Raw genomic sequence first — 20,579 nt, forward strand, 5'->3', positions numbered from 1 at the left:
TCGCAATAACGAGTGCGCCAATCGACGGTATCTCGTAAGGAAAGAAAGAGCAGCAGATGTTGCTGAGGACTCCCCCTCGAGCGCTTCCGATGACTTCTTCAGCTCTTATTCGTCATGGCATTCAGTCAGTCAACGGTGGTGACGATTGTTGCACACGAATGCGAAATACATGCATTGTGCGTTTCCGCAAAGTGATTTGGACTCAACAACGGCAATGGTCCTACAGGTTTTATCAGGTGTCGAGAACAAAGCGTAGAAGTTTCCGTGGTGTAGCGGTTATCATGTCTGCTTTACACGCAGAAGGTCCCCGGTTCGATCCCGGGCGGCAACACAACAACTTTTATCCATATTTCGGATTTCATTTCCGAGATGACCTCACGTCCGCGTATGCAGAGACAAGCAATGTCGTATGCTAGACGGATAGGGCGTCATTTTACTGTCAAATACTGTTGCTCTCTTATTGCACCGGTATTTGGTAACTGAGAACGCCCCTAGCTCCATTATGGCTGGCAAAATTTATAATCCGGTTCTTCTGGGCTACTTCAAGTGCGCTTGCTACTGGCTTTCCTGAGCTCACCCTACTCGCCTTGTCACAGCTCTGTCAAAGTGTGATGCTAACTAATAATGAGAAACTCTTAGCCACGCTCAATCTTACATGCCACCCCTTGGTTGTTGCCGTCGCTAGTAAGATGAGGGTAGACTGTCGCACAATTAAGCTGAATCTCCACTCACGGTGCACATATTCCGCAAAGACAACCTTGTTTTCCGTTGCATGCAAAATTACCGTCTGCGTTTCTATCGAATTCCACCTACGTACTTTACTGGTGCCGCATTCTTGTTATATCCACGTGCTATAACAGGCGTCTACTCTTCATTGAGGAGCTGCAACCGGGACTGAGTTCCACCTACTCTTCAGCACGGTCAAAATGGCAGGGCTCGTCCGGGATTTGAACCCGGGACCTCCTGCACCCAAAGCAGGAATCATACCCCTAGACCAACGAGCCACCTGTCTGGAGCAGTCAAGTTAATCCCAAGTAGTGGACCTCACAGGGAACACAAACTTTCACGTGAATTCGCAAGATAAACGCTTTCTGCAGGCAGCACTCACCACTGATGAGAACAATATTAAAGGCAACGAACAGCAAGCGAAATAACTTCATCGAGCACTGCTTATGATCAGCCGGCAGTGCCTCAGTTTCGGTATGTGGTTTCTCAGGGTTAAGAGAAGGCGAATGCACTAAACAAAAGAACATCGGGAAACCAAGCACCAACTCATAACGAAAAGATTGCACGATATACTGCAAGCAAAATTTCCAGAAGACGGATACTGAAGACGCCGCAGACAACAGAATTATTCTATGCAGTAACGATTATCTAGGAAGCGTGAATTGCATGTGCTGCTCCACCGCACAACTTCTTATGATACTGTTTTACTTATTCTAAATTTTCATTACCTCATCGTCTCTAGAATACTGTGTGGTTATCACCTGGTTTCCAACAGCGATAGTAGTAAGTAAATCGACTAAAAAGTCTTTCAAAGTAGGTCAGACACAAAAAAAAAAAAAAAAAATCGGAGCTGCGTGTAGCTCATGTCATTCTGCTTTCAAACGTGAATCTCCAGCTGGGAGTAGTGGCGTACTTCTGTAATCCAAGCTTCTGGGAGGCCGTTGTGTGGGAGAGATCTGGAAACAACTACAGATTCGGCCGTTCCACGAGCTCAGGAACGGCCGCGATGCCTTCATCGAGCTCTGCAGATCGACGGACGACAGTGTGGAAATTTCGGCAAGCGGTGGCTAGGGGTTAAGAGAAGCCAAACGCACTAAACACAAGAAAGTCGGGAAACCGAAGCACACAACTCATAACGAAAAGATTGCGGAATGCAGTGCGAAAGCAAAAGTTCGAGAAGACCAACTCTGAAGCCATCGGCGCGCTAGGAATTATTCCGCACAAGAGGCGATCATGTAGGAAGAGCGAGATGACGCTGTCGCTCGACCACACAATAAAATTTTGCTTAATCCAGATTTGCAATACCGGTTCGACACTAGAATGCTGCGCCTTGGTTCTTCCAAAAGCGGTAGTAATAAGCACGTAGACTGCAGTGTCATTTAGGGTAGTGAGTCAGACATGGAGAGGATATAAGGCGGGTGGAATATGCAACGACAGGGGGCATTCCAGGGCGGCCGCCGGCTCCTTGCGCTGTGGCGCGCCGGTGCCGGCGGCGGCCTGGCTGGGCTGCTGGTGCCTCCATGTAGAGCTGCCGCCGAGCCCAGGCACCGTGCCGCTAACGAAGCGATTGCCTTTAGTGACATCTTTTGCTGCCGCCGAGCCCAGGCACCGTGCCGCTAACGAAGCGATTGCCTTTAGTGACATCTTTTGCAATAACGACTGCGCGAATCGACGGTATCTCGTAAGGACAGAAAGAGCAGCAGCTGCCGCCGAGCCCAGGCGCCGTGCCTAACACGCAGAAGGTCCCCGGTTGGATTGCGGGCGGAAAGCCGTTTTCGTCGCACTCAGCAAGACACTTGCTACGATCTCTACTGTGACCATTTAAATCAAACGTTCCATCAGCAGGGTGCACATGGCTCAAATGAAACATGAAACGGTTTCAGAACTGGTTGTCGGATTTTAGCGCTGACTTGGAGGCCTGGAAATGCGCGAAACAGCCGCCGCCATGCGATTTGTTGCCACACCGTTGTACAAAACGCAAGGGCTCGTCCGGGATTTGAACCCGGGACCTCCTGCACCCCAAGCAGGAATCATACCCCTAGACCAACGAGCCTATTCGTTCCGAAAACGCACTGCATGTGAATGACGCCACCTTTGATGGTCTCACCATGTAGGGCTGCAGCTCAGCCAGCGTTCTCCCTGTCTGTCGCGGTTGGATTGTTTTTATCGACGTCTTTTACTATAGGAACTTCACGAATCGGAGGGAGCTCGTAGCCGATGCCCTTGCTAACACAGAAGACAAACTGTTGCTATTACGAGTCTCCGGGTGGTACATGAAAACGACCGTCGTTTCCGTGGTGTAGCGGTTATCACGTCTGCTTTACACGCAGAAGGTACCCGGTTCGATCCCGGGCGGGAACACAACAATTTTAATCTATATTTCGGATTTCATTTCCGAGATGACCTCACGTCCGCGTATGCAGAGACAAGCAATGTCGTATGCTAGACGGATAGGGCGTCATTTTACTGTCAAATACTGTTGCTCTCTTATTGCACCGGTATTTGGTAACTGAGAACGCCCCTAGCTCCATTATGGCTGGCAAAATTTATAATCCGGTTCTTCTGGGCTACTTCAAGTGCGCTTGCTACTGGCTTTCCTGAGCTCACCCTACTCGCCTTGTCACAGCTCTGTCAAAGTGTGATGCTAACTAATAATGAGAAACTCTTAGCCACGCTCAATCTTACATGCCACCCCTTGGTTGTTGCCGTCGCTAGTAAGATGAGGGTAGACTGTCGCACAATTAAGCTGAATCTCCACTCACGGTGCACATATTCCGCAAAGACAACCTTGTTTTCCGTTGCATGCAAAATTACCGTCTGCGTTTCTATCGAATTCCACCTACGTACTTTACTGGTGCCGCATTCTTGTTATATCCACGTGCTATAACAGGCGTCTACTCTTCATTGAGGAGCTGCAACCGGGACTGAGTTCCACCTACTCTTCAGCACGGTCAAAATGGCAGGGCTCGTCCGGGATTTGAACCCGGGACCTCCTGCACCCAAAGCAGGAATCATACCCCTTTTTTTTTTTTTTTTTTTTTTTTTTTTTTTTTTTTTTTTTTTTTTTTTTTTTTTTTTTTTTTGTTACCGGTACCGCGAATCGAACCCGGGCCTCCTGGGTGAGAGCCAGGTATCCTAGCCACTTTTTTTTTTTTTTTTTCCTTAAAGCGCTTTTTTTTTTTTTTTTTTTTTTTTTTATTGTCAGATGTGGGGTGCGAACCCACGCTCCCTTACGGGAACCAGAGCTTAAATCTGGCGCCTTTTTTTTTTTTTTTTTTGTCTAATTTTTTTTTTATTTTTTTTTTTTTTTTTTTTTTTATCTAGCGTCCCGATGCTTCCATAGTCAGCTGCTACGAAATAAAAGTATGCCCCAGGTGAGGCTCGAACTGACAACCCCGGCAGTGCTCACGGCAACTGCCTTATAAGTACCGTGCGCTAACCAATTGCGCCACTTTTTTTTTTTTTTTTTTTTTTTTTTTTTTTTTTTTTTTTTTTTTTTTGCGCTGACTACTACGCTACCGAGGCACTTTTTTTTTTTTTTTTTTTTTGCTTTTTTTTTTTATTATTATTTTTTTTTTTGTATGCACTAGAGTGCTTGGCAGCCGGTGGCAAAGCGGGCAGGGGTCACAATCCGGAGGCCTGGCCACGATGTCACCGCCATACCCCGCACCCAGTGCATGGTTTTGTGATTTGATTTGATTGTTACGTATTTATTATTATATTTTGTTTAACCTGCAATTGGGCGTCATGTACGTTCCATCATTTTTATAGATATAAACAAAATGATAAAAAGAAATCCATGTCTGGTCTTTGGAGGACGCAGCACACCATGAATCCAGCACAGCACATACTCAAAGTTGGTCTTCACGTAGAATAATTTTCCCAGTTTCCATGTCGGTGATTAGTATTGTGCATTCGGTTTCCCGATGATTGATTGTGGATTGCTGCTTCTCAAAACCCTGAGCATGCCATGCGTCGGAAGAGGAGCGCTGGTAACGTGGTGACACCATAGAGCAGGGACATGCCAAACAACCATTTCCCGTTTTGGAAAGCCTCTTGATAGGAAGAATAGAAGCTGCTGAAAAACTCCTGGTTCGTACTAAATCGTCGTGCAGCTTTGATGAAAGATAACGCGAAATGAAAGGAAACAAATGAGGAGCCTCTTCTGGGTGTCGCCCTGCGGAACCAAAATAAAGTGCTACCCCTAGACCAACGAGCCACCTGTCTGGAGCAGTCAAGTTAATCCCAAGTAGTGGACCTCACAGGGAACACAAACTTTCACGTGAATTCGCAAGATAAACGCTTTCTGCAGGCAGCACTCACCACTGATGAGAACAATATTAAAGGCAACGAACAGCAAGCGAAATAACTTCATCGAGCACTGCTTATGATCAGCCGGCAGTGCCTCAGTTTCGGTATGTGGTTTCTCAGGGTTAAGAGAAGGCGAATGCACTAAACAAAAGAACATCGGGAAACCAAGCACCAACTCATAACGAAAAGATTGCACGATATACTGCAAGCAAAATTTCCAGAAGACGGATACTGAAGACGCCGCAGACAACAGAATTATTCTATGCAGTAACGATTATCTAGGAAGCGTGAATTGCATGTGCTGCTCCACCGCACAACTTCTTATGATACTGTTTTACTTATTCTAAATTTTCATTACCTCATCGTCTCTAGAATACTGTGTGGTTATCACCTGGTTTCCAACAGCGATAGTAGTAAGTAAATCGACTAAAAAGTCTTTCAAAGTAGGTCAGACACAAAAAAAAAAAAAAAAATCGGAGCTGCGTGTAGCTCATGTCATTCTGCTTTCAAACGTGAATCTCCGGCTGGGAGTAGTGGCGTACTTCTGTAATCCAAGCTTCTGGGAGGCCGTTGTGTGGGAGAGATCTGGAAGCAACTACAGATTCGGCCGTTCCACGAGCTCAGGAACGGCCGCGATGCCTTCATCGAGCTCTGCAGATCGACGGACGACAGTGTGGAAATTTCGGCAAGCGGTGGCTAGGGGTTAAGAGAAGCCAAACGCACTAAACACAAGAAAGTCGGGAAACCGAAGCACACAACTCATAACGAAAAGATTGCGGAATGCAGTGCGAAAGCAAAAGTTCGAGAAGACCAACTCTGAAGCCATCGGCGCGCTAGGAATTATTCCGCACAAGAGGCGATCATGTAGGAAGAGCGAGATGAGGCTGTCGCTCGACCACACAATAAAATTTTGCTTAATCCAAATTTGCAATACCGGTTCGACACTAGAATGCTGCGCCTTGGTTCTTCCAAAAGCGGTAGTAATAAGCACGTAGACTGCAGTGTCATTTAGGGTAGTGAGTCAGACATGGAGAGGATATAAGGCGGGTGGAATATGCAACGACAGGGGGCATTCCAGGGCGGCCGCCGGCTCCTTGCGCTGTGGCGCGCCGGTGCCGGCGGCGGCCTGGCTGGGCTGCTGGTGCCTCCATGTAGAGCTGCCGCCGAGCCCAGGCACCGTGCCGCTAACGAAGCGATTGCCTTTAGTGACATCTTTTGCAATAACGACTGCGCGAATCGACGGTATCTCGTAAGGACAGAAAGAGCAGCAGCTGCCGCCGAGCCCAGGCGCCGTGCCTAACACGCAGAAGGTCCCCGGTTGGATTGCGGGCGGAAAGCCGTTTTCGTCGCACTCAGCAAGACACTTGCTACGATCTCTACTGTGACCATTTAAATCAAACGTTCCATCAGCAGGGTGCACATGGCTCAAATGAAACATGAAACGGTTTCAGAACTGGTTGTCGGATTTTAGCGCTGACTTGGAGGCCTGGAAATGCGCGAAACAGCCGCCGCCATGCGATTTGTTGCCACACCGTTGTACAAAACGCAAGGGCTCGTCCGGGATTTGAACCCGGGACCTCCTGCACCCGAAGCAGGAATCATACCCCTAGACCAACGAGCCTATTCGTTCCGAAAACGCACTGCATGTGAATGACGCCACCTTTGATGGTCTCACCATGTAGGGCTGCAGCTCAGCCAGCGTTCTCCCTGTCTGTCGCGGTTGGATTGTTTTTATCGACGTCTTTTACTATAGGAACTTCACGAATCGGAGGGAGCTCGTAGCCGATGCCCTTGCTAACACAGAAGACAAACTGTTGCTATTACGAGTCTCCGGGTGGTACATGAAAACGACCGTCGTTTCCGTGGTGTAGCGGTTATCACGTCTGCTTTACACGCAGAAGGTCCCCGGTTCGATCCCGGGCGGGAACACAACAATTTTAATCTATATTTCGGATTTCATTTCCGAGATGACCTCACGTCCGCGTATGCAGAGACAAGCAATGTCGTATGCTAGACGGATAGGGCGTCATTTTACTGTCAAATACTGTTGCTCTCTTATTGCACCGGTATTTGGTAACTGAGAACGCCCCTAGCTCCATTATGGCTGGCAAAATTTATAATCCGGTTCTTCTGGGCTACTTCAAGTGCGCTTGCTACTGGCTTTCCTGAGCTCACCCTACTCGCCTTGTCACAGCTCTGTCAAAGTGTGATGCTAACTAGTAATGAGAAACTCTTAGCCACGCTCAATCTTACATGCCACCCCTTGGTTGTTGCCGTCGCTAGTAAGATGAGGGTAGACTGTCGCACAATTAAGCTGAATCTCCACTCACGGTGCACATATTCCGCAAAGACAACCTTGTTTTCCGTTGCATGCAAAATTACCGTCTGCGTTTCTATCGAATTCCACCTACGTACTTTACTGGTGCCGCATTCTTGTTATATCCACGTGCTATAACAGGCGTCTACTCTTCATTGAGGAGCTGCAACCGGGACTGAGTTCCACCTACTCTTCAGCACGGTCAAAATGGCAGGGCTCGTCCGGGAGTTGAACCCGGGACCTCCTGCACACAAAGCAGGAATCATACCCCTAGACCAACGAGCCACCTGTCTGGAGCAGTTAAGTTAATCCCAAGTATTGGACCTCACAGGGAACACAAACTTTCACGTGAATTCGCAAGATAAACGCTTTCTGCAGGCAGCACTCACCACTGATGAGAAGAATATTAAAGGCAACGAACAGAAAGCGAAATAACTTCATCGAGCACTGCTTATGATCAGCCGGCAGTGCCTCGGTTTCGGTATGTGGTTTCTCAGGGTTAAGAGAAGGCGAATGCACTAAACAAAAGAACATCGGGAAACCCTGCACCAACTCATAACGAAAAGATTGCACGATATACTGCAAGCAAAATTTCCAGAAGACGGATACTGAAGACGCCGCAGACAACAGAATTATTCTATGCAGTAACGATTATCTAGGAACCGTGAATTGCATGTGCTGCTCCACCACACAACTTCTTATGATACTGTTTTACTTATTCTAAATTTTCATTACCTCATCGTCTCTAGAATACTGTGTGGTTATCACCTGGTTTCCAACAGCGATAGTAGTAAGTAAATCGACTACAAAGTCTTTCAAAGTAGGTCAGACACAAAAAAAAAAAAAAAATCGGAGCTGCGTGTAGCTCATGTCATTCTGCTTTCAAACGTGAATCTCCGGCTGGGAGTAGTGGCGTACTTCTGTAATCCAAGCTTCTGGGAGGCCGTTGCGTGGGAGAGATCTGGAAACAACTACAGATTCGGCCGTTCCACGAGCTCAGGAACGGCCGCGATGCCTTCATCGAGCTCTGCAGATCGACGGACGACAGTGTGGAAATTTCGGCAAGCGGTGGCTAGGGGTTAAGAGAAGCCAAACGCACTAAACACAAGAAAGTCGGGAAACCGAAGCACACAACTCATAACGAAAAGATTGCGGAATGCAGTGCGAAAGCAAAAGTTCGAGAAGACCAACTCTGAAGCCATCGGCGCGCTAGGAATTATTCCGCACAAGAGGCGATCATGTAGGAAGAGCGAGATGAGGCTGTCGCTCGACCACACAATAAAATTTTGCTTAATCCAAATTTGCAATACCGGTTCGACACTAGAATGCTGCGCCTTGGTTCTTCCAAAAGCGGTAGTAATAAGCACGTAGACTGCAGTGTCATTTAGGGTAGTGAGTCAGACATGGAGAGGATATAAGGCGGGTGGAATATGCAACGACAGGGGGCATTCCAGGGCGGCCGCCGGCTCCTTGCGCTGTGGCGCGCCGGTGCCGGCGGCGGCCTGGCTGGGCTGCTGGTGCCTCCATGTAGAGCTGCCGCCGAGCCCAGGCACCGTGCCGCTAACGAAGCGAATGCCTTTAGTGACATCTTTTGCAATAGCGACTGCGCGAATCGACGGTATCTCGTAAGGACAGAAAGAGCAGCAGCTGCCGCCGAGCCCAGGCGCCGTGCCTAACACGCAGAAGGTCCCCGGTTGGATTGCGGGCGGAAAGCCGTTTTCGTCGCACTCAGCAAGACACTTGCTACGATCTCTACTGTGACCATTTAAATCAAACGTTCCATCAGCAGGGTGCACATGGCTCAAATGAAACATGAAACGGTTTCAGAACTGGTTGTCGGATTTTAGCGCTGACTTGGAGGCCTGGAAATGCGCGAAACAGCCGCCGCCATGCGATTTGTTGCCACACCGTTGTACAAAACGCAAGGGCTCGTCCGGGATTTGAACCCGGGACCTCCTGCACCCGAAGCAGGAATCATACCCCTAGACCAACGAGCCTATTCGTTCCGAAAACGCACTGCATGTGAATGACGCCACCTTTGATGGTCTCACCATGTAGGGCTGCAGCTCAGCCAGCGTTCTCCCTGTCTGTCGCGGTTGGATTGTTTTTATCGACGTCTTTTACTATAGGAACTTCACGAATCGGAGGGAGCTCGTAGCCGATGCCCTTGCTAACACAGAAGACAAACTGTTGCTATTACGAGTCTCCGGGTGGTACATGAAAACGACCGTCGTTTCCGTGGTGTAGCGGTTATCACGTCTGCTTTACACGCAGAAGGTCCCCGGTTCGATCCCGGGCGGGAACACAACAATTTTAATCTATATTTCGGATTTCATTTCCGAGATGACCTCACGTCCGCGTATGCAGAGACAAGCAATGTCGTATGCTAGACGGATAGGGCGTCATTTTACTGTCAAATACTGTTGCTCTCTTATTGCACCGGTATTTGGTAACTGAGAACGCCCCTAGCTCCATTATGGCTGGCAAAATTTATAATCCGGTTCTTCTGGGCTACTTCAAGTGCGCTTGCTACTGGCTTTCCTGAGCTCACCCTACTCGCCTTGTCACAGCTCTGTCAAAGTGTGATGCTAACTAGTAATGAGAAACTCTTAGCCACGCTCAATCTTACATGCCACCCCTTGGTTGTTGCCGTCGCTAGTAAGATGAGGGTAGACTGTCGCACAATTAAGCTGAATCTCCACTCACGGTGCACATATTCCGCAAAGACAACCTTGTTTTCCGTTGCATGCAAAATTACCGTCTGCGTTTCTATCGAATTCCACCTACGTACTTTACTGGTGCCGCATTCTTGTTATATCCACGTGCTATAACAGGCGTCTACTCTTCATTGAGGAGCTGCAACCGGGACTGAGTTCCACCTACTCTTCAGCACGGTCAAAATGGCAGGGCTCGTCCGGGAGTTGAACCCGGGACCTCCTGCACACAAAGCAGGAATCATACCCCTAGACCAACGAGCCACCTGTCTGGAGCAGTTAAGTTAATCCCAAGTATTGGACCTCACAGGGAACACAAACTTTCACGTGAATTCGCAAGATAAACGCTTTCTGCAGGCAGCACTCACCACTGATGAGAAGAATATTAAAGGCAACGAACAGAAAGCGAAATAACTTCATCGAGCACTGCTTATGATCAGCCGGCAGTGCCTCGGTTTCGGTATGTGGTTTCTCAGGGTTAAGAGAAGGCGAATGCACTAAACAAAAGAACATCGGGAAACCCTGCACCAACTCATAACGAAAAGATTGCACGATATACTGCAAGCAAAATTTCCAGAAGACGGATACTGAAGACGCCGCAGACAACAGAATTATTCTATGCAGTAACGATTATCTAGGAACCGTGAATTGCATGTGCTGCTCCACCACACAACTTCTTATGATACTGTTTTACTTATTCTAAATTTTCATTACCTCATCGTCTCTAGAATACTGTGTGGTTATCACCTGGTTTCCAACAGCGATAGTAGTAAGTAAATCGACTACAAAGTCTTTCAAAGTAGGTCAGACACAAAAAAAAAAAAAAAATCGGAGCTGCGTGTAGCTCATGTCATTCTGCTTTCAAACGTGAATCTCCGGCTGGGAGTAGTGGCGTACTTCTGTAATCCAAGCTTCTGGGAGGCCGTTGCGTGGGAGAGATCTGGAAACAACTACAGATTCGGCCGTTCCACGAGCTCAGGAACGGCCGCGATGCCTTCATCGAGCTCTGCAGATCGACGGACGACAGTGTGGAAATTTCGGCAAGCGGTGGCTAGGGGTTAAGAGAAGCCAAACGCACTAAACACAAGAAAGTCGGGAAACCGAAGCACACAACTCATAACGAAAAGATTGCGGAATGCAGTGCGAAAGCAAAAGTTCGAGAAGACCAACTCTGAAGCCATCGGCGCGCTAGGAATTATTCCGCACAAGAGGCGATCATGTAGGAAGAGCGAGATGAGGCTGTCGCTCGACCACACAATAAAATTTTGCTTAATCCAAATTTGCAATACCGGTTCGACACTAGAATGCTGCGCCTTGGTTCTTCCAAAAGCGGTAGTAATAAGCACGTAGACTGCAGTGTCATTTAGGGTAGTGAGTCAGACATGGAGAGGATATAAGGCGGGTGGAATATGCAACGACAGGGGGCATTCCAGGGCGGCCGCCGGCTCCTTGCGCTGTGGCGCGCCGGTGCCGGCGGCGGCCTGGCTGGGCTGCTGGTGCCTCCATGTAGAGCTGCCGCCGAGCCCAGGCACCGTGCCGCTAACGAAGCGAATGCCTTTAGTGACATCTTTTGCAATAGCGACTGCGCGAATCGACGGTATCTCGTAAGGACAGAAAGAGCAGCAGCTGCCGCCGAGCCCAGGCGCCGTGCCTAACACGCAGAAGGTCCCCGGTTGGATTGCGGGCGGAAAGCCGTTTTCGTCGCACTCAGCAAGACACTTGCTACGATCTCTACTGTGACCATTTAAATCAAACGTTCCATCAGCAGGGTGCACATGGCTCAAATGAAACATGAAACGGTTTCAGAACTGGTTGTCGGATTTTAGCGCTGACTTGGAGGCCTGGAAATGCGCGAAACAGCCGCCGCCATGCGATTTGTTGCCACACCGTTGTACAAAACGCAAGGGCTCGTCCGGGATTTGAACCCGGGACCTCCTGCACCCGAAGCAGGAATCATACCCCTAGACCAACGAGCCTATTCGTTCCGAAAACGCACTGCATGTGAATGACGCCACCTTTGATGGTCTCACCATGTAGGGCTGCAGCTCAGCCAGCGTTCTCCCTGTCTGTCGCGGTTGGATTGTTTTTATCGACGTCTTTTACTATAGGAACTTCACGAATCGGAGGGAGCTCGTAGCCGATGCCCTTGCTAACACAGAAGACAAACTGTTGCTATTACGAGTCTCCGGGTGGTACATGAAAACGACCGTCGTTTCCGTGGTGTAGCGGTTATCACGTCTGCTTTACACGCAGAAGGTCCCCGGTTCGATCCCGGGCGGGAACACAACAATTTTAATCTATATTTCGGATTTCATTTCCGAGATGACCTCACGTCCGCGTATGCAGAGACAAGCAATGTCGTATGCTAGACGGATAGGGCGTCATTTTACTGTCAAATACTGTTGCTCTCTTATTGCACCGGTATTTGGTAACTGAGAACGCCCCTAGCTCCATTATGGCTGGCAAAATTTATAATCCGGTTCTTCTGGGCTACTTCAAGTGCGCTTGCTACTGGCTTTCCTGAGCTCACCCTACTCGCCTTGTCACAGCTCTGTCAAAGTGTGATGCTAACTAATAATGAGAAACTCTTAGCCACGCTCAATCTTACATGCCACCCCTTGGTTGTTGCCGTCGCTAGTAAGATGAGGGTAGACTGTCGCACAATTAAGCTGAATCTCCACTCACGGTGCACATATTCCGCAAAGACAACCTTGTTTTCCGTTGCATGCAAAATTACCGTCTGCGTTTCTATCGAATTCCACCTACGTACTTTACTGGTGCCGCATTCTTGTTATATCCACGTGCTATAACAGGCGTCTACTCTTCATTGAGGAGCTGCAACCGGGACTGAGTTCCACCTACTCTTCAGCACGGTCAAAATGGCAGGGCTCGTCCGGGATTTGAACCCGGGACCTCCTGCACACAAAGCAGGAATCATACCCCTAGACCAACGAGCCACCTGTCTGGAGCAGTTAAGTTAATCCCAAGTATTGGACCTCACAGGGAACACAAACTTTCACGTGAATTCGCAAGATAAACGCTTTCTGCAGGCAGCACTCACCACTGATGAGAAGAATATTAAAGGCAACGAACAGAAAGCGAAATAACTTCATCGAGCACTGCTTATGATCAGCCGGCAGTGCCTCAGTTTCGGTATGTGGTTTCTCAGGGTTAAGAGAAGGCGAATGCACTAAACAAAAGAACATCGGGAAACCAAGCACCAACTCATAACGAAAAGATTGCACGATATACTGCAAGCAAAATTTCCAGAAGACGGATACTGAAGACGCCGCAGACAACAGAATTATTCTATGCAGTAACGATTATCTAGGAACCGTGAATTGCATGTGCTGCTCCACCACACAACTTCTTATGATACTGTTTTACTTATTCTAAATTTTCATTACCTCATCGTCTCTAGAATACTGTGTGGTTATCACCTGGTTTCCAACAGCGATAGTAGTAAGTAAATCGACTACAAAGTCTTTCAAAGTAGGTCAGACACAAAAAAAAAAAAAAATCGGAGCTGCGTGTAGCTCATGTCATTCTGCTTTCAAACGTGAATCTCCGGCTGGGAGTAGTGGCGTACTTCTGTAATCCAAGCTTCTGGGAGGCCGTTGCGTGGGAGAGATCTGGAAACAACTACAGATTCGGCCGTTCCACGAGCTCAGGAACGGCCGCGATGCCTTCATCGAGCTCTGCAGATCGACGGACGACAGTGTGGAAATTTCGGCAAGCGGTGGCTAGGGGTTAAGAGAAGCCAAACGCACTAAACACAAGAAAGTCGGGAAACCGAAGCACACAACTCATAACGAAAAGATTGCGGAATGCAGTGCGAAAGCAAAAGTTCGAGAAGACCAACTCTGAAGCCATCGGCGCGCTAGGAATTATTCCGCACAAGAGGCGATCATGTAGGAAGAGCGAGATGAGGCTGTCGCTCGACCACACAATAAAATTTTGCTTAATCCAAATTTGCAATACCGGTTCGACACTAGAATGCTGCGCCTTGGTTCTTCCAAAAGCGGTAGTAATAAGCACGTAGACTGCAGTGTCATTTAGGGTAGTGAGTCAGACATGGAGAGGATATAAGGCGGGTGGAATATGCAACGACAGGGGGCATTCCAGGGCGGCCGCCGGCTCCTTGCGCTGTGGCGCGCCGGTGCCGGCGGCGGCCTGGCTGGGCTGCTGGTGCCTCCATGTAGAGCTGCCGCCGAGCCCAGGCACCGTGCCGCTAACGAAGCGAATGCCTTTAGTGACATCTTTTGCAATAGCGACTGCGCGAATCGACGGTATCTCGTAAGGACAGAAAGAGCAGCAGCTGCCGCCGAGCCCAGGCGCCGTGCCTAACACGCAGAAGGTCCCCGGTTGGATTGCGGGCGGAAAGCCGTTTTCGTCGCACTCAGCAAGACACTTGCTACGATCTCTACTGTGACCATTTAAATCAAACGTTCCATCAGCAGGGTGCACATGGCTCAAATGAAACATGAAACGGTTTCAGAACTGGTTGTCGGATTTTAGCGCTGACTTGGAGGCCTGGAAATGCGCGAAACAGCCGCCGCCATGCGATTTGTTGCCACACCGTTGTACAAAACGCAAGGGCTCGTCCGGGATTTGAACCCGGGACCTCCTGCACCCGAAGCAGGAATCATACCCCTAGACCAACGAGCCTATTCGTTCCGAAAACGCACTGCATGTGAATGACGCCACCTTTGATGGTCTCACCATGTAGGGCTGCAGCTCAGCCAGCGTTCTCCCTGTCTGTCGCGGTTGGATTGTTTTTATCGACGTCTTTTACTATAGGAACTTCACGAATCGGAGGGAGCTCGTAGCCGATGCCCTTGCTAACACAGAAGACAAACTGTTGCTATTACGAGTCTCCGGGTGGTACATGAAAACGACCGTCGTTTCCGTGGTGTAGCGGTTATCACGTCTGCTTTACACGCAGAAGGTCCCCGGTTCGATCCCGGGCGGGAACACAACAATTTTAATCTATATTTCGGATTTCATTTCCGAGATGACCTCACGTCCGCGTATGCAGAGACAAGCAATGTCGTATGCTAGACGGATAGGGCGTCATTTTACTGTCAAATACTGTTGCTCTCTTATTGCACCGGTATTTGGTAACTGAGAACGCCCCTAGCTCCATTATGGCTGGCAAAATTTATAATCCGGTTCTTCTGGGCTACTTCAAGTGCGCTTGCTACTGGCTTTCCTGAGCTCACCCTACTCGCCTTGTCACAGCTCTGTCAAAGTGTGATGCTAACTAATAATGAGAAACTCTTAGCCACGCTCAATCTTACATGCCACCCCTTGGTTGTTGCCGTCGCTAGTAAGATGAGGGTAGACTGTCGCACAATTAAGCTGAATCTCCACTCACGGTGCACATATTCCGCAAAGACAACCTTGTTTTCCGTTGCATGCAAAATTACCGTCTGCGTTTCTATCGAATTCCACCTACGTACTTTACTGGTGCCGCATTCTTGTTATATCCACGTGCTATAACAGGCGTCTACTCTTCATTGAGGAGCTGCAACCGGGACTGAGTTCCACCTACTCTTCAGCACGGTCAAAATGGCAGGGCTCGTCCGGGATTTGAACCCGGGACCTCCTGCACACAAAGCAGGAATCATACCCCTAGACCAACGAGCCACCTGTCTGGAGCAGTTAAGTTAATCCCAAGTATTGGACCTCACAGGGAACACAAACTTTCACGTGAATTCGCAAGATAAACGCTTTCTGCAGGCAGCACTCACCACTGATGAGAAGAATATTAAAGGCAACGAACAGAAAGCGAAATAACTTCATCGAGCACTGCTTATGATCAGCCGGCAGTGCCTCAGTTTCGGTATGTGGTTTCTCAGGGTTAAGAGAAGGCGAATGCACTAAACAAAAGAACATCGGGAAACCAAGCACCAACTCATAACGAAAAGATTGCACGATATACTGCAAGCAAAATTTCCAGAAGACGGATACTGAAGACGCCGCAGACAACAGAATTATTCTATGCAGTAACGATTATCTAGGAACCGTGAATTGCATGTGCTGCTCCACCACACAACTTCTTATGATACTGTTTTACTTATTCTAAATTTTCATTACCTCATCGTCTCTAGAATACTGTGTGGTTATCACCTGGTTTCCAACAGCGATAGTAGTAAGTAAATCGACTACAAAGTCTTTCAAAGTAGGTCAGACACAAAAAAAAAAAAAAAAAAAATCGGAGCTGCGTGTAGCTCATGTCATTCTGCTTTCAAACGTGAATCTCCGGCTGGGAGTAGTGGCGTACTTCTGTAATCCAAGCTTCTGGGAGGCCGTTGCGTGGGAGAGATCTGGAAACAACTACAGATTCGGCCGTTCCACGAGCTCAGGAACGGCCGCGATGCCTTCATCGAGCTCTGCAGATCGACGGACGACAGTGTGGAAATTTCGGCAAGCGGTGGCTAGGGGTTAAGAGAAGCCAAACGCACTAAACACAAGAAAGTCGGGAAACCGAAGCACACAACTCATAACGAAAAGATTGCGGAATGCAGTGCGAAAGCAAAAGTTCGAGAAGACCAACTCTGAAGCCATCGGCGCGCTAGGAATTATTCCGCACAAGAGGCGATCATGTAGGAAGAGCGAGATGAGGCTGTCGCTCGACCACACAATAAAATTTTGCTTAATCCAAATTTGCAATACCGGTTCGACACTAGAATGCTGCGCCTTGGTTCTTCCAAAAGCGGTAGTAATAAGCACGTAGACTGCAGTGTCATTTAGGGTAGTGAGTCAGACATGGAGAGGATATAAGGCGGGTGGAATATGCAACGACAGGGGGCATTCCAGGGCGGCCGCCGGCTCCTTGCGCTGTGGCGCGCCGGTGCCGGCGGCGGCCTGGCTGGGCTGCTGGTGCCTCCATGTAGAGCTGCCGCCGAGCCCAGGCACCGTGCCGCTAACGAAGCGAATGCCTTTAGTGACATCTTTTGCAATAGCGACTGCGCGAATCGACGGTATCTCGTAAGGACAGAAAGAGCAGCAGCTGCCGCCGAGCCCAGGCGCCGTGCCTAACACGCAGAAGGTCCCCGGTTGGATTGCGGGCGGAAAGCCGTTTTCGTCGCACTCAGCAAGACACTTGCTACGATCTCTACTGTGACCATTTAAATCAAACGTTCCATCAGCAGGGTGCACATGGCTCAAATGAAACATGAAACGGTTTCAGAACTGGTTGTCGGATTTTAGCGCTGACTTGGAGGCCTGGAAATGCGCGAAACAGCCGCCGCCATGCGATTTGTTGCCACACCGTTGTACAAAACGCAAGGGCTCGTCCGGGATTTGAACCCGGGACCTCCTGCACCCGAAGCAGGAATCATACCCCTAGACCAACGAGCCTATTCGTTCCGAAAACGCACTGCATGTGAATGACGCCACCTTTGATGGTCTCACCATGTAGGGCTGCAGCTCAGCCAGCGTTCTCCCTGTCTGTCGCGGTTGGATTGTTTTTATCGACGTCTTTTACTATAGGAACTTCACGAATCGGAGGGAGCTCGTAGCCGATGCCCTTGCTAACACAGAAGACAAACTGTTGCTATTACGAGTCTCCGGGTGGTACATGAAAACGACCGTCGTTTCCGTGGTGTAGCGGTTATCACGTCTGCTTTACACGCAGAAGGTCCCCGGTTCGATCCCGGGCGGGAACACAACAATTTTAATCTATATTTCGGATTTCATTTCCGAGATGACCTCACGTCCGCGTATGCAGAGACAAGCAATGTCATATGCTAGACGGATAGGGCGTCATTTTACTGTCAAATACTGTTGCTCTCTTATTGCACCGGTATTTGGTAACTGAGAACGCCCCTAGCTCCATTATGGCTGGCAAAATTTATAATCCGGTTCTTCTGGGCTACTTCAAGTGCGCTTGCTACTGGCTTTCCTGAGCTCACCCTACTCGCCTTGTCACAGCTCTGTCAAAGTGTGATGCTAACTAATAATGAGAAACTCTTAGCCACGCTCAATCTTACATGCCACCCCTTGGTTGTTGCCGTCGCTAGTAAGATGAGGGTAGACTGTCGCACAATTAAGCTGAATCTCCACTCACGGTGCACATATTCCGCAAAGACAACCTTGTTTTCCGTTGCATGCAAAATTACCGTCTGCGTTTCTATCGAATTCCACCTACGTACTTTACTGGTGCCGCATTCTTGTTATATCCACGTGCTATAACAGGCGTCTACTCTTCATTGAGGAGCTGCAACCGGGACTGAGTTCCACCTACTCTTCAGCACGGTCTAAATGGCAGGGCTCGTCCGGGATTTGAACCCGGGACCTCCTGCACACAAAGCAGGAATCATACCCCTTTTTTTTTTAATTTTAAACACCCCTCCCACTACGCATACTGACACATTGCCTCATGTCCCTTACTTTTGGGTAATCGTTGCGTGGAGCTGTTACTATTTAAACGTCGTCTGACTGCTGTCTATAAACTCATCACGCTAGGCTCGTAACAGACTATCGAAGAAAGCTGACACACGATGTAAAGTCAAATTGCAGCAGTTTGTACGTCTCATATGTTACAGCAGAGGAGCAACGTGTTTTGTCGACACTCACTGGACAATTGTAAAATTTACAAGCGTCTCGAATGCAGTGTTTCCCACGTATTCGCTCATTTCACGGTTCCGTTGGAGATGTTCTTCACCTCTTGACACAAAAAAGAAACGCAGTCGGTAGGACTCGAACCTACGCTCCCAGAGGGAATCTGATTTCTAGTCAGACGCCTTAACCACTTTTTTTTTTTTTTTTTTTTTTTTTTACAGTACTGAAATTAAAATCCTAAAACATGACTATATAATGTAGACTGCTGACTGAAATAAAGATTAAAACACGAAAACTTCAGTCCTGGTGTAGAGAAGAAACATACATAAAGGCGGCAAATCCAGAAACAGTATAAAAGAAAATGGCTCACGCAGGTGACCTTAGCCAACACCCTCTCTTTCAAATGTCAGGCTAAGCATATTGGCAAAATCATCTCGGAGGCCTGGCAATCGCAAGCGCTGCCAGTAAGCAGTAAGCATGTACTGCCGAAACGCTAGGTGTCCATCCTCTTCATGACAACTGTTGACAAAATGTACGAAATGGCCAATCAACCACATGACGGTATGGAGCTTCGTCCGCGGAAAAAAGGAAGAATCGGGCCGGACGATGATGTCAATAGTATAAGCGGCTTCAGCAGACCTAGTGACAAAAGCAAGTTGTTTCCTGAGCCAACGCCAATTAGCAAGGTGCCCACAGCAGGTGAATCGATGTTCAAGGGTATCCAAGAGACCACACCGAGTACAGGTGTCCGTGTCAGAAAGACCAATACGGTGCAGTCGTACATTGGTGGGAACCAAATTATTTATTACCCTATACCACGTGGACGCCACGGCCATTGAGTGGATCGGCAGACTAACGTTCTTCCAGACGTTCCTCCAGGACACAGATGGAGACGCCAGTTCTATTGGATTGGGACCGGCCAGCCCCTCCCAGCGGGCAATCAAGCCCTTGGTCGTTGGCACCGGTCGCCGCAAGAAGACGTCACCGAGGTAACTCACCGCAATGTAAAATTCCCGAATGTGTTTCAACTTAAAATTTAGGCGTCCGACATCGACAGGTGGAGCAAGGCTCGCCGGACGCACAACAGTAAAAAGCCTGGATGTAATTGAAGTCACTTCTTGCGTAACAATTAGAGTCGTTCGGCGGACGTACAAAGCAGACGCCTTGCGAGTAATGTCAGAGAGGCCCAAGCCTCCGGAGAGACGCGGTTTCGTCATTACCTCGTAACGTAACTTGAATAGATGGCCCTTCCATATAAATCTGCTAGACAATTGGCGCAACCTTTTCGCCACCATCATGGGAAGTGGGAACAGCTGAGCAACATAATAAGCTTTACATAGAACGTAGGTGTCTAAAATTCTGACTTTTTGCAAAATGGTAGCAGAGCGCTGCTCATGGACCATCAGAGCCCCCTGTATCTTCTCGGTGACAGATTTCCAATTGAGAGCCGCCATTTTTAGAGGACACCGATCAATGATAATCCCCAAGGACGTATGGCGATCGACAAAAGTGGCCCAAGGGACGTCAGCATCGCGAAATCCTCGAATATCAAGGAACTTACATTTACCCTGATTGAGACGCGCTCCAGAGACACGACAGTATGCATCAACCGCCCCTTTCAACAACGGGATATCATCACGTTGACGGAGGAGAACAACGACATCATCCGCATATGCCTTAACAGAGAGCTTCCCACCAGAGAGGGACATACCCTGAAGCTTGAGAGCAATAGTCCGAAGCAGCGGTTCCAGGGACAATACGAATAAAGACATAGAGAGCGGACTACCCTGAGGCACTCCGCGGCGGATAGCAATGGGCGGCGTCAGCTGCCCATTGACTGACACCCGAGCTGTTATTCCCCTATACAAATTGCCAAGAACACCACGTGATGAAGCGTTAAAACCTATTGTACCTAAAACACGATCTAAAAACACATGACTGAT

At 48.7% G+C, this 20,579-nt stretch overlaps 18 non-coding genes across 18 annotated transcripts; 7 read left to right on the forward strand and 11 right to left on the reverse strand.

Annotated features, from left to right (window-relative positions):
- The first annotated feature begins 258 nt into the window (after positions 1 to 258).
- Trnav-uac lies at positions 259 to 331 on the forward strand. Its single transcript has one exon. It is a non-coding gene; the product is annotated as a tRNA-Val (tRNA).
- Positions 332 to 932: 601 nt separating this feature from the next.
- Positions 933 to 1,004, reverse strand: Trnap-ugg. Its single transcript has one exon. It is a non-coding gene; the product is annotated as a tRNA-Pro (tRNA).
- Positions 1,005 to 2,707: 1,703 nt separating this feature from the next.
- Trnap-ggg lies at positions 2,708 to 2,779 on the reverse strand. The gene has a single exon. It is a non-coding gene; the product is annotated as a tRNA-Pro (tRNA).
- Positions 2,780 to 3,014: 235 nt separating this feature from the next.
- On the forward strand, positions 3,015 to 3,087 carry Trnav-uac. Its single transcript has one exon. It is a non-coding gene; the product is annotated as a tRNA-Val (tRNA).
- A 3,499-nt stretch (positions 3,088 to 6,586) lies between these two features.
- Trnap-cgg lies at positions 6,587 to 6,658 on the reverse strand. The gene has a single exon. It is a non-coding gene; the product is annotated as a tRNA-Pro (tRNA).
- A 235-nt stretch (positions 6,659 to 6,893) lies between these two features.
- Trnav-uac lies at positions 6,894 to 6,966 on the forward strand. Its single transcript has one exon. It is a non-coding gene; the product is annotated as a tRNA-Val (tRNA).
- A 601-nt stretch (positions 6,967 to 7,567) lies between these two features.
- On the reverse strand, positions 7,568 to 7,639 carry Trnat-ugu. The gene has a single exon. It is a non-coding gene; the product is annotated as a tRNA-Thr (tRNA).
- A 1,640-nt stretch (positions 7,640 to 9,279) lies between these two features.
- Trnap-cgg lies at positions 9,280 to 9,351 on the reverse strand. The gene has a single exon. It is a non-coding gene; the product is annotated as a tRNA-Pro (tRNA).
- A 235-nt stretch (positions 9,352 to 9,586) lies between these two features.
- On the forward strand, positions 9,587 to 9,659 carry Trnav-uac. The gene has a single exon. It is a non-coding gene; the product is annotated as a tRNA-Val (tRNA).
- A 601-nt stretch (positions 9,660 to 10,260) lies between these two features.
- On the reverse strand, positions 10,261 to 10,332 carry Trnat-ugu. Its single transcript has one exon. It is a non-coding gene; the product is annotated as a tRNA-Thr (tRNA).
- Positions 10,333 to 11,972: 1,640 nt separating this feature from the next.
- Trnap-cgg lies at positions 11,973 to 12,044 on the reverse strand. The gene has a single exon. It is a non-coding gene; the product is annotated as a tRNA-Pro (tRNA).
- Positions 12,045 to 12,279: 235 nt separating this feature from the next.
- Positions 12,280 to 12,352, forward strand: Trnav-uac. The gene has a single exon. It is a non-coding gene; the product is annotated as a tRNA-Val (tRNA).
- A 601-nt stretch (positions 12,353 to 12,953) lies between these two features.
- Positions 12,954 to 13,025, reverse strand: Trnat-ugu. Its single transcript has one exon. It is a non-coding gene; the product is annotated as a tRNA-Thr (tRNA).
- A 1,639-nt stretch (positions 13,026 to 14,664) lies between these two features.
- On the reverse strand, positions 14,665 to 14,736 carry Trnap-cgg. Its single transcript has one exon. It is a non-coding gene; the product is annotated as a tRNA-Pro (tRNA).
- A 235-nt stretch (positions 14,737 to 14,971) lies between these two features.
- Positions 14,972 to 15,044, forward strand: Trnav-uac. Its single transcript has one exon. It is a non-coding gene; the product is annotated as a tRNA-Val (tRNA).
- Positions 15,045 to 15,645: 601 nt separating this feature from the next.
- Trnat-ugu lies at positions 15,646 to 15,717 on the reverse strand. Its single transcript has one exon. It is a non-coding gene; the product is annotated as a tRNA-Thr (tRNA).
- Positions 15,718 to 17,361: 1,644 nt separating this feature from the next.
- Trnap-cgg lies at positions 17,362 to 17,433 on the reverse strand. The gene has a single exon. It is a non-coding gene; the product is annotated as a tRNA-Pro (tRNA).
- Positions 17,434 to 17,668: 235 nt separating this feature from the next.
- Positions 17,669 to 17,741, forward strand: Trnav-uac. The gene has a single exon. It is a non-coding gene; the product is annotated as a tRNA-Val (tRNA).
- Positions 17,742 to 20,579: the final 2,838 nt, after the last annotated feature.

Source organism: Schistocerca piceifrons, chromosome 2 (genome assembly GCF_021461385.2).
Source record: "Schistocerca piceifrons isolate TAMUIC-IGC-003096 chromosome 2, iqSchPice1.1, whole genome shotgun sequence".
In the NCBI taxonomy this organism is placed as follows: domain Eukaryota; kingdom Metazoa; phylum Arthropoda; class Insecta; order Orthoptera; family Acrididae; genus Schistocerca; species Schistocerca piceifrons.